Genomic DNA, 12,664 nt, shown 5'->3' with positions numbered 1-12,664 from the left:
AAGCTCGTTAAAAGTTCTACGGACAGACAAAATAACGTTAAGAGTCTTCCCTTGTTCGAAACGTCGCCAGGTCTGTTTTGTTTCATGCACATGTTCGAGTAATCCTGCGTCAGAGAAGGTAGAGAAGCCAAAAAGTACACAACTAAGAGTACAGTTCAAAATACTCAAGTAGAAGACCAAAGTAAGAGTAAAAAGTATTTGGCGAAACAAGAACTCATCGCAAAATCTGGTGTTTTCAAAGGATAGAGAGAAAAATGAGACAAACTAAATCATGTTTGAAGGAGCGCTGCAAGAAACACAAACGTTCAAATCATTCCAAAAGTGTAAATCATGAATGGAAAGTGCATATAGTGGTTTAAGAATACAAAAAAAAATGCAATAATGATATAAAAAAAACATATAAACTTAAAGGGCTCATATTACAATATTTTCTGATTTATGTTTTAATGTTGTTTCTCATCATGAACATATGTGGAGTTGTGTTTTGTTTCATTTAAACATTTTTAACACGGAAACCCTGCAGATTTAGGCTGAGTTCTTCTCTCAAATGGAAAACTCTGTACCACCTTGTGATGTCATGGCGTAATACAGGAAGTGCTGCACTATATTTTTAAACTCCACACACCTTCACTACAATCGTTTGGATCATTTCAGATCTGGAACTGACGATCTTTACTGAGCTAAAAGGAGCTCTTAACTTGACAACTACCTCTTCATGACATCACAAGGTGGAACAGAGCATTTTGAGCTTTGGAAATGTAGACAGACTAATAATAATAAGTTACTCAAATGTGTGAATGAAACGAAACACAATTCCAGATGTGTTTTTGGCGCTATCTATCCATTAATCCAATCCAAAAATACACTGGAAAACATCTTACTGTAAGTGGGCTCGCCTCTCCACAGAACTGATCTGAAACCTGCTTCTCTCCATGGTAGTTAATTTTGAGATCATTTTAACGCCATACCGTGGAACGTTTTCAGCAAAGGAGTAACATCTCCACGGAAAAATTTCATAAAAAAAAAAACAAAAAAAACTCAAAACTTAAAAAAAAAAAAAAAAAGAAAAAGAAGAACTAAAAATCTTGAAAAACAAAATGAAAAACCCAAATACTTAAAATACTTAAAAAAAAAAAAATAAAAAATTAAAACAAAAATAAAAGCTTAAATAATAATAATAAAATAAAAAAAAAAAACAAATACTAACTCAAATAAAATAACTCAAAACTTGAAAAAAAATAAAAATAAAAAATAAATAAAATAATAAATTAAATTAATTAATTAATATTAATAATTAATTAAATAATAATAATAAAAAAAACTCTAAACTTTAATAATAATAATAAATTAAAAGCTTAAAAAAAAAAACCTTAAAGACAAAAAAAAAGAAAAACTGAAACACAACAGAAGAAAGAAACATTCAAAAACAGCAGTAAGAATGTTTTAGATTTGGATGTGTGCTTGTTTTCCTTTCTGGCTCTTGTCCCTCATGTCTCTCTTGTCTCTCTTGTCCCTCATGTCTCTCTTGTCTCTCTTGTCCCTCATGTCTCTCTTGTCTCTCTTGTCCCTCATGTCTCTCTGGACTCTCCACGGTCGTAACCTCAGATGCTTCTGTCTGCACCGTTTTACCATTTGGACAAAGGAAAAACTCTGGATTGCGTGTGTTTTTTTCAGTGACAGTACAGTCCCGGTGTCCTCTCGGTGTGTGAAAAGTCAGATAAGTGTGAGGTTGTGGTGTGAAAAAGCCGGAGGTGAGGTGAGTCTTACCTGAGCTGCAGCAGACTGGAGCAGACCGAGGTTCAGTGGACAAACTCTCACATGGTTTTGGCTTAAAAGTGCAGAGAGGAGGAGCGAACGACAGAACACACCACTGCACGCTACACACCACAGACGGAGAGACACAAGGAGAGAGAGAGAGAAGAGGGGAGGGCAGACACACAGAGAGAGAGAGAGAGAGAGAAAGAAAAGAGACAGAGCAGACACATAGAGAGAGAGAGAGGAGACAGAGGGAGAGAGAGAGGGAGAAGGAAAGAGGGAGAGAGAAGGGGGGCAGACAGACAGAGAGAGAGAAAAGGAAAGAGAGAGCAGACAGAGAGAAGAGACAGATAGAGAGGGGGAGAGGGAGAGGAGACAGAGAGAGAGAAAAGGAACGAGAGAGAGCAGACAGAGAGAGCGGAGACAGAGGGAGAGAGAGAAAGAAAGAGAGGAGAGAGAGAGAAGGGAGGCAGACAGACAGAGAGAGAGGAGGGAGAAGGCAAGAGGGAGAGAGAAGGGAGAGACAGAGAGAGAGAGAAAGGAAAGAGAGAGAGCAGACACAGAGAGAGAGAGAGAGGGAGAGAGGGAGAAGGAAAGAGGGAGAGAGAAGGGGGGAGACAGACAGAGAGAGAGAAAAGGAAAGAGAGAGCAGACACAGAGAGAGAGAGAGACAGATAGAGAGGGGAGAGAGGGAGAGGAGAGAGAGAGAGAGAGAGAGAGAGAGAAAAGGACGAGAGAGAGGACAGAGAGAGAGGAGACAGAGGGAGAGAGAGAAGGAAAAAGGGAGAGAGAGAAGGGGGCAGACAGAGAGAGAGAGAGAAGGAAAGACAGAAGACAGAGAGAGAGGTAAAAGGAAAGAGAGAGGAGACAGAGAGGGAGAGAGAGAAGGAAAGAGGGAGAGAGAAGGGGGGCAGACAGACAGAGAGAGAGAGAGAGAGAAGGGAAAAGAAAGAGAGCAGAGAGAGGACACAGAGCAAGAGAGAGAAGGAAAGAGGGAGAGAGGGGGGCAGAGAGAGAGAGACAACAGAAAGAGAGACAACAGAAAGAGAGAGGACACAGAGAGGCGGAGAGAAGGAAAGAGAGAGGGGGAGCAGACAGAGAGAGGAAAAAGAGAGGGAGAGAAAATACAGAGTAAAAAGAGGGAGAGAGAGCAAGAGAGAGAGAGAGGGACAGAGAGGGAGAGAAAAGAGTAAAAAACAAACATCCATTTTCACTTTTTAGGATGTAACAAGTAAAAGGCATTTATTTCCTTTAAAGTGATTATTAAAGTAAAGTAATGATAAAAAAAAATAAAAAACTCCATCAAGTCAGGAAAACTGTCCAGGGCCCCAAGAGACGGATTTATTTATTTAAAAAAACATAACAAATTAATTACAATTTGAAACAGTTTGCAGTGCAGGATTTGCTGTGAAGGTAACAACAACAACTAGCATGCTAATGTGTACTTACCAATTACCAAACAATTAAAGGTGCAATCGCGTGACTTTTCTCATGGAGGGTCTGTGCCACCTGCTTGTCGCCATGGAGATGTTATGGTTTTCCTGGAAATGTTGGAGAGTATGTCATTGCCGTGCATGTAGCGCACAGTTTTTCCTCCGCTACAAAACCTTTACAAAATGCACATTTTAGTGGTCGCAAGAAACTGAGAAAGTAAAAGAGCCACGGCGAGTCTTTGACGATGAACAGAAAGATGTCCTGAAAACAGAAAAAACTGTTTCCATTTATTAGTGCACAAGTCATGAATCAAAATGATACATGTACAATGGGAAATAATCAAATTCTATTTATTAAGCACAAAATGTATAATTTAGAACTCCCCAATCTGCACAGTAAAACCTGAAGTGTTAAAATTGACTCTCACAGAATCAGTTTTAAGATTTTCTCAGGATTTATATGAGTCCAATCTGTTCTAGAGTTAATTTAACATTTTTGGAAATGTTAATGAAGTAACACTGGACCAAAGTTCCTGTTTAACTCCAAAATGAAGAGTTCTATTGAAGAGAGTGAGAGTAAACACATAACACTTTGTAGAATTATCCTGATTTAACTAAACAACACACAGAGGTGTTTTATTTTTACACTTTATTTGAGTTAATTTAAGATTTAAATTATTTACAAAACTGGTTCAAACTGGTCATCTCTCATGGGAGTTTGAAGTGGTGGGTGGGAGGAGCCAAATTAACACTAATGGAAGTTGAATTAACGCAAAAGGAAGTTAAACACAAATGCCCCGAAAAAGAAAATCATATTTTTGCAGATTACAAGCTGCAAGTCGTGAAATCTGCAGCTGAAAACAGTAATTGAGCAGCAGAAAGAAAGTTTGGAGTGAGAGAGAAACTTGTGACACCGGGAGGATGCACCATGAAACTTTCCTGAAGTCACTGGATGATGGACAAAGCCTGGACTTCAGTGACACTGAAACCATCCTGTCGGGATTCAGAAAGACCCGAATAATTCTAACTGGAACTGATGCTGAGTCTGACGACAGCGACACAGAAGAGGAAGCAGCACCTCCTGTTTACCTCCGGAGGTCGTGGAGCTGGTCAGAAGTGACACGAAGATGAAGAATTGAATGGATTTAGTGATTTGGAGTGAGATGGAGAGTTTGGTTAAACTTGTTCTGTTCTGTTGTTTATGTTATAGTTTATCTGAAGAACTGTTCATATGTGACGTTAACAGTCTGTTGTTCTCTCTTCTACTGTTATTACTACTATTACTCAGAGTCTTGCACTGGGTCGCTGAAACAGACGGGTATTAACAGCTGAATTTTACGGGCGGGTATGCGGGTGGGTAGCAGTTACACACAGGTGGGTCAGGACTTAATCAGGACTAAACCAGGACTACATCAGGACTAATCTTGGACTTAAGAGAGAACCCCAAGCCCACGGAGTCTGCAAAGCATGATCGGGTGATGGCTGGGCTTACCTCCGTGGGGTGCAGAGCTCTGTGCCAGTCCTTTCACCTACGGTCACCCAACGGTCTACATGGGCGCTCCTTTGAGCGCATCTGTCAGTGAGTCCTGGTTCAGTTCTGGTTTGTCTTCCTAGTTCAGTTCTGGGTCAGTCCTGGTTCAGTTTGTGGTGTGTGCAGCACAAAAGTGCGGCATCTTGATGTGTTTCTTCTGCTCAGTAAATATTACCTGTGAAGTGACAGTTGAGTGTCTGTGAATTCATATTCGTACTGGAGAAAGTGTCATCTTTTCATTTCATTTCGTGATTATAATTCTTAAAGTTGTAATTTTTCAATTCGTATTCTGATGGATGTTTCAGTTAGAATGTTTTTAATCTGTGTGTGATTCATCACAAGCATGTAACAGGTTAAATGTTAACAGGTCCTGGTGGGTGTGGGTTTAACTTTAGTATAATCACGGGTTAACCAGCAGGTGTTGTACTGCGTGGGTGCAGGCGGGTGCAGATCTCCAAAAACAGACCCGTGCAGGACTCTGCTTAGAACTTTCAACATGAACTGTTGGTTCCTGGTCTCTGAGTTTATAAAATAAATTTCCCCCCAAAAAGTGCAACTTTTTTTCTTCCTCATTACACATTTTTTGTCAGGTGCTTATACTCCGGAGTGACGTATAGTCCGAAAAGTCAGGTAATAACATCACCATGGAGACACGTTTGCTTTTTACTCAAGTACATGGAAAAGTGTGGTGCTGGGCCTTTCACACACGATACTCGAGTTCACAAAATGACTATATGTTCACGGCGTACGGAGGAGAGAGAGTATTTATCACGAAGAGGAAGATTTTCATTTGACTTGGACACGCGCCGCATATTTCCCATCAGGCTTTGCACAGGAATGCGCCGCTGCCGACCAAACACAGCAGAGTCAGGAGCGTCAAATCTCCTCCAGTCCACAGATCGTCCAGGAAACGGCACCGGGACTCAAACTGAAGCTGAAGCTCGCCGCAAAAACACGAGTCTGCAAGAAACGAAGAGATAGAGAGGATAGAGAGAAGAAGAGAAGAGAAGGAGTGAGAGGGCAAAGAGAGAGATTGAAGGAAGTTGATAAAGAGAGAGGGATTAAAAAGGAAAGGGAGACAGGCAGAGAGAAAGAGAAAGAGAGAAGGAGGGACAGACAGACAGACAGAGAGAGAAGGAAAGAGAGAGAGAGAGGGGGAGAAAAGGAAAGAGAGGTGAGATAGACAGAGAGAGAGGGAAGAGAAAAGAAAAAAGAGAGAGAATATAGATATAGAGAGAGTAAAGGTAAGAGAGAGAGAAAGGGGAGACAGAGAGAAAGAGGGAGAGAAAAGGAAAGAGAGATGAAACAGACGGAGAGAAAGGGAAGAGAAAAAGAGAGGGAATAAAGAGAGAAAAGAGATGAGACAGAGAGAGGGAAGTGAAAAGGTAAGAGGGAGAAAGGGAAACAGATAGAGAGAGAGGGAGAGAAAAAAATAGAGAGATGAGACAGAGAGAAAGAGGGAGAGAAAAGGAAAGAGAGAGGAGACAGAGAGAGGGAGAGAAAAAGAAAGAGAGATGAAACAGATGGAGAGAAAGGGAAGAGAAAAAGAGCGAGAATAAAGAGAGAAAAGGTAAGAGAGATGAGAGAGAGAGAAGGAAGTGAAAATGTAAGAGGGAGATAGGGAAACAGATAGAGAGAGGGAGGGAGGTAAAGAGAAATGAGACAGACAGATAAAGAGAGAGGGGGAGAGAAAAGAAAAAGAGAGAGGAGACACAGACAGAGAGAAAATGAGGGAGAGGGAGAAAGGTGGGACAGATAGAGCGAGGAAGAGAAGAGGGAAGAGAGATGAAACAGACAGAGGAAGAGAAAAGAAAAAAAGAGAGAGAAGACGGAGACAGAAAGAGAAAAGGAGAGAGAGATGAGATGGACAGAGAAAGAGGGAGAGAAAAGAGAACGGAGACAAAGAAAATGAAATGAAGGGAGAAAGACAGGGAGAGAAAAGGAAAGGGAGAATGAAAGGGGAGACAGATAGAGAGAGGCAAGGAAAAGCAAAGAGAGAGATGAGATAGACAGAGAGAGAGAAAAGGAGAGAGAGGACGAAAGAAGAGACAGATAGAAAGGGAGGGAGAGAAAAGGAAAGAGAGATGAGACAGAGAGAAGGGGAAGAGAAAAGGAAAAAAAGAGAGAGAAAGAGACAGATAGAGAGAGAGTAATGGAAAGAGAGAGATGAGATGAACAGAGAGAGAGAAAGGAAAGAGAGAGCAGATAGAGAAAATGAAAGAGAGGAAGAAATGGGAGACAGATAGAGAGAGGGAAAGAAAAGGAAAGAGAGAGATGAGGTGGACAGAGAGAAGAGGGGAGAGAAAAGAGAGAGGAGACAGACAGAGAGAGGGAAAGAAAAGATGACAGAGAGAGAAAAGATGACAGACAAAGAGAGAGAGAGACAGAAAGAAAAGACGACAGAGAGAGAGAGAGAGAAAAAAGAAAAAGAAAACAGACAGACAGAAAAAGACAACATACATAGAGACAAAAGAAAAAAAAACAGAGAGTAAAAAAAGATGACAGACACAGAGAGAGAAAGAAAGATGACAGACAGAGAGAGAAAAAGAAAAGATGACAGACAGAGAGAGAGAGAAAGAAAAAAGACAACAGACAGAGAGAGAGAGAAAAGAAAGAGAAGAGAGAAAAGATGACAGACAGAGAGAGAGAGAGACAGAAAAGAAAAGACGACAGAGAGAGAGAGAGAGAAAAAAGAAAAGAAAACAGACAGACAGAAAAAAGACAACATACATAGAGACAAAAGAAAAAAAAACAGAGAGTAAAAAAAGATGACAGACACAGAGAGAGAAAAGAAAAGATGACAGACAGAGAGAGAGAAAAGAAAAGATGACAGACAGAGAGAGAGAAAGAAAAGACAACAGACAGAGAGAGACAGAGAGAAAAGAAAAGACAACAGACAGAGAGAGAGAAAAGAAAAGACAACAGACAGAGAGAGAGAAAAGAAAAGACAACAGACAGAGAGAGAAAAGAAAAGACAACAGACAGAGAGAGAAAGAAAAGACGACAGACAGAGAGAGAAAAGAAAAGACGACAGACAGAGAGAGAGAAAGAAAAGACAACAGACAGAGAGAGAAAGAAAAGACAACAGAGAGAGACACAGAAAAGAAAAGACAACAGACAGAGAGAGAAAAGAAAACAACAGAGAAGAGAGAGACAGAGAAAGACAAGAGACAGAGAGAGAAAAGAAAAGACAACAGACAGAGAGAGAAAGAAAAGAAAAGACGACAGACAGAGAGGGAAAGACAGAGAGAGGGAGGGAAGGAAAAAGAAAAGGAAAGAGAAAGAGGGACAGAGACAAACAGAGAGAAAGGGCGAAACCTAAAGAAAGAGAGAAAGAAGAGACAAAGAGAGAGACAAAAGTAAAGAGAGAGATAATGGAGAAAGGGTGGGGAGCTGTTCCAGAGAGCGTCCGGGGCAGCGTCATCGGGCTCCAAACTGCAGCTAAAGGTTTGCCACAAAAGCACGATCCTGCCCTGAAAAAGAACGAGTGAGGAAAGACAGACCCTTCCCATTTCCTCCAGTTTTCCGCTGCTGACAAAATCACATCAGGCGCTCACAGGCATCCAAAACACAAATATTCAAGTCTCATTTCTGAAAACGGGGGGATGATTTTCTCTCCCATTGCCTCTAGACAGGATCATGTACCATCTCATTTATGTATTTATATTTCAAGATTACTACATTTGAAATACAGAAGACAGATAATGTAATGTAAGTTCATGGATTTTCCCTTAAAGTAATAGAAAGAATCAAATAATAATGCATTAGTCTCGTACAGCGCTTTTGCAGACGCTCAAAATCGCTTCACAATTTGGTGGATTCTTCATTGACTCCATACCAGGGCTGTGCAAATATATTGAAATTTTGTATCGTTTAATGTAAAGATACAGTATTGATATCGGGGATTGCTTTATCGATGTATCACCAAGAGTATTTTTTGGTGTATTTGACTAAATTATTTTGTTACAGCTACAGTTTTGTTGTTTGTTTAGAGGAAAGAAGCTCGTTTATGCGACACATTTGACATTTTCACTGTTTCGATGATTAAAATGTTTGTGTTTCATATGAACTTTGAACAAGAAGTGGTTTAACAAAGACTTTTACTAACAACCAAGATTTAGACGTTATTTTTTTTATTGAACTGTTTCGAATCTATTTGAAATATATCGTAAAATATGTCACATCGAAAGTGCACTGCATCGAGATATGTATCGTATCGTGGCCTCAGTATCAAGATATGTATCGTAGCAACAACTTCTTAATGATACCAGCCCTACTCCATACCCGGAGGTGGTAAACTACTATTGTAGCCACAGCTGCCCTGGGACAGACTGACGGAAGCGAGGCTGCCAATCTGCTCCATCAGTCCCTCAAACCAACACTCACACACAACACTTCAGACCTGCAAACTCCTCTCCAATCCAAGTCAGATTTCACATCTGACGAGATCAGGTTCAGACAAAGAAGTTTGGCCACTTTAGTAAAGTTGAACCATTTCCACATTGTAACAAATCTCTTATTACATGTAGCCTTGTGTTTACACGTTTCTTGGAAACAAATCAGATGAAAATAGCCGACATGACATATGTCACGAGTGTCAAACTCAAATTCACAGAGGCCAAAATTTAAAACTGGGACTAAGTCGTGGGCCAAACTAAATATTTATTGAACATTTTCAGCAACATCTGCATGTTTTCTCTTCTTTTGAGATATGTAATGTTAAACCTTTTCTTCTTAAAATAAATGTTTAATAATAGTTTTGCTTAAACATTGAATCCAGAACAAGCAGAATATAAAATAATAACATTTTAAATAAATAATGTCTCTATGTAGCCAAATTTGGCCCTGGGCCTGAGTTTGACATGTTTATAAACTGATTCAGTGAAGTTCCATCTAAGAGGCTCAATAATACTTTACTTTCATATAGTATTTGTATTTTTAAAACAATTTTGTTCACCTCTAGAACATATCATTTACTAGCCAAGCTGGCGCCACCTAGTGCCGCCGCTCAATTTCATTTCTCTCCAGTGACTAGATCAGGAATCAGAATATACTAGTTTACAAGAACCCCGGAAGTTGTAGATTGCGCACTAGCCAATCAGCTGTGAGCTGTGAAGCCATGACGTCAAACTCGTCGCGTCTGTCTGGGTCCATTTTGTGGTACAGCACAACACTTAACAAAGTGGTTGAGATGGATGTAGACGATACAGACTTTGCATTTTTATTGCACTGTTAATTCACAAATTCATCTCTCAGAAATGACAATGATTGTTGACAGTCATGTTCACTCTCTGCTTTGTTTGCTGTTGTGCCAGCATTTACTTGGACTCCACTGTGCATTCCAGCGCATTACATACACCACGACCAAATAGCAGCGATTGGTTAAATTAAAAAAGTCCCTGCCTACTGTCCTAAAGTTGCGAGGTCAGATGGTTTCCATGATGACTCAGGCTAATCATTTACAGCCTTTATCCACAAACAGAGGCTGGTTATACAGTAGAACATTATTTTCTTCAGTAATATGTCAGTAGTCTTCTTTCGTCCACACTCAGTGGTGCAGAGCTTCTGTTCGTGCCGTGCGTCCGGTGTATGTGGTTGTGAAGGTCATGAGAGGTGAAGACTTGAACGCTGGACGCCCAACTAGACTGAAACACTGTTAGAAAAGTAGGCCTATTATTTTATTAGCAATTATCACGTCTGCCGTGCTCCTTCAGTCAGGTCACAGAGTGGTTATAAACTGTCTGTGTTTGCTTGTGTTGGCATTGAACCCTCTCCCTTTAAAGGCAATGGACCCGACTTCTCTGAAAAACAAAAACAGAACAGTTCAGTTTAAACGGTTCAGTGGTCCAAACGTATTCCTCACTCCTAATTATTTTTTATTTTCTTTTTTGTCCAGGAGACATCCGGAACAGACGCCTGAGCCACGTGAAGGAGCAGCGGCTCTAGTCCGAGCTCCTCCTGTGTGACTGAGCTCCTCACCCTATGTCTAAGGGAGCACCCAGACAACCTGAGCTTTTACAATGAATCAAAACTGGAACAAAAGAATAAAAGTGGGTGCCTGATTCACACACTGTTGAAGGAGGGAGTAGGTACAGTATATTTGTCTAATCTGTCTGTAGTTCTCTCATCGTTAGAGCCACGTGTTCATTTTCAGTCGTGTGTTAATAGAACAGCTTTCTTCTGACGACCAGAGGTGTAGTGAGTGTGGTACATGGGGGTACGCCGTCCACCCACTTCTCCTGACGTGAGATATATATATATATATATAAAATATATATAAAATAGCTAAACAACTTAAATGTCAAACCAGGACTAAACCAGGACTCAAAGGACTAAACCAGGACTAAACCAGGACTGAGAGTCGGGACGGGCCGGGAGGTGCACCCCTGTAGATTGTCAGGTGACTGCAGGCGAAAGGACCGACGCAGAGCTCCGAACCTCACTAGGCTAAGCGCAGCCATCACCCGATCGCGCTTTGTGGACACCCTGCTCCACGAGCTCAGGGTTCTCCCTCTCTCTCTCAAGTCCAACATTAGTCCTGGTTTAGTCCTGGTCCAGTCCTGGTTCATGTGTTGTAGTCTATGATGTATGTTCTGTAGGTGATTATGAACAGTGTTAATGTTAATAACAAGATTCCACATAATTCTGACTGCTGACAACAAAGTGAAACAAGGATGGACCAGACCAGCGCAGCCAATCAGAGCACTGCTTTTGGTACATACTTCCAGTTTGACGAGAAACAGAAACAGAAATGGATCCTGACAGCGTGCAGCTTTGTTCACTAGTGTGCTCTGCAGCTGACAGCATGTGGTGATGTACCGTAAAGCTGCGTTCAGACTACAGCATCGAGAAACGAGCTGGACGTCTCTTGTTGGCATTGGCAATTGAAAGTGTATATTTTTATTACTGTGTTTTTGTTTCTTTCATCCCAGAACAAACGCTCAAAAGTTCAGCTAACTCCAGGTATGTTTTTAACGAGTCGAGAACATTATAGCATACATGAGAAAATAGTGTAACTTAGGCCCTTTAGTTGTTATGTTTTGGAGCACTTTGGTCGACCTGTGTTGTTTTTAAAGTGTGATATAAATAAAGTTGCAGTTGCGGTAAAGGGCAAGCGGAAATGGGCTCCTAATACCTCATCGGGCTTTGCAATTTTCCAACCCAGAAATCAGCGGACTTGTTTATTTTATGAAATCATTTTAGATTAATATTATGATTTAAAAAGTCTAAATTATAACATAATAATCGTCGGGCGTCACAGGTTATAAGTATCCAGCGGACAAAAGCACGTCTTTGTTAAGCACAGTGGAGTCTCCAGGGCCGTACTGTGGAACATGTGGAACAGCTGGTTGCCATTTGAGCTCAGTGTGCGTGTGCGTGTTCTTTGTTTGTATTACAGTTACATGTTTTCCCCGTGCTCTTGTGCTTACACTGAAAACACTACAGTCTCCACACGTCCAGCTCCAACTGTCAGCCCGTCCAGACAACTCTCATGTGGCTCATTTGTGCTGGATACAGACAGCGATTTTTAAAATATATTTTACATTCAGATCCTCAATGTAGTCACCTTTTGCTTTGTTGACAGATAAATACAAGTAAATACAAGTTTTTTAAGAGTTTGGTTTATCATAAAAAGGGAAAAGAACATAATTAAAGAAAATCTGAGTATAGTGTACCCCTTTCTCTTTACACTCTCTTTTTGTGTACGTTATAGTCATACATGTGTCTCTAGTCTGCAAAGAAAACTTAACTCCAAATTAAAAACTAAATAAATATAATAAAAGGGTTTGAGTTATGGATTTTGAGTTTATTTTTTGTTTGTGGCATGTGTCATATGAAAATACAGTAAAAAGGAGTACAACCTTTATTCTGACATACCACCACTTCGACAGATCCCGAACCCCGACATTCCGTCATTCCGACAACCCTCCACACTTTTTGATGC

General features: G+C 40.6%; 1 protein-coding gene across 1 annotated transcript in view; it reads right to left on the bottom strand.

Annotated features, from left to right (window-relative positions):
• Positions 1 to 1,808, bottom strand: part of LOC129412606 (collagen alpha-1(X) chain-like) — a 28,588-nt gene extending 26,780 nt beyond the window's left edge. Inside the window, exon 1 of the mRNA XM_055166678.1 lies at positions 1,768 to 1,808. The gene's annotated coding sequence lies outside the window, so the exon portion shown is untranslated. The remainder of the gene's footprint in view (positions 1 to 1,767) is intronic.
• Between the last annotated feature and the right edge of the window lie 10,856 nt (positions 1,809 to 12,664).

The sequence above is a fragment of the Boleophthalmus pectinirostris genome, unplaced genomic scaffold, assembly GCF_026225935.1.
Source record: "Boleophthalmus pectinirostris isolate CB_2022bp ecotype Guang Dong unplaced genomic scaffold, ASM2622593v1 HiC_scaffold_11, whole genome shotgun sequence".
Lineage (NCBI taxonomy): Eukaryota > Metazoa > Chordata > Actinopteri > Gobiiformes > Gobiidae > Boleophthalmus > Boleophthalmus pectinirostris.
This window is presented reverse-complemented; position numbering and strand designations above follow the sequence as displayed.